Raw genomic sequence first — 252 nt, 5'->3', positions numbered from 1 at the left:
GATGATGATGATGATATAATGTGTGTGAATATAATTTCACCCCACCCAGTTAATGTGGCAAAAAATCAATAAGATATCAAATTATCAATTTATTTAGAGTACATTTATTAAAAGTTTCATACAAAATAATTTGTTTTGATACAAATAATTTTTAATAGTAATTTCTGTATAAAGAGTTTTGATCTAATTTAAATATTTTAAAAAATTTAATTTCACAACAACCAAGTTTCTTCACGTTTATCACAAAAAAAA

The sequence above is a fragment of the Octopus bimaculoides genome, chromosome 30 (genome assembly GCF_001194135.2).
Source record: "Octopus bimaculoides isolate UCB-OBI-ISO-001 chromosome 30, ASM119413v2, whole genome shotgun sequence".
In the NCBI taxonomy this organism is placed as follows: Eukaryota; Metazoa; Mollusca; class Cephalopoda; order Octopoda; family Octopodidae; genus Octopus; species Octopus bimaculoides.
This window is presented reverse-complemented; position numbering follows the sequence as displayed.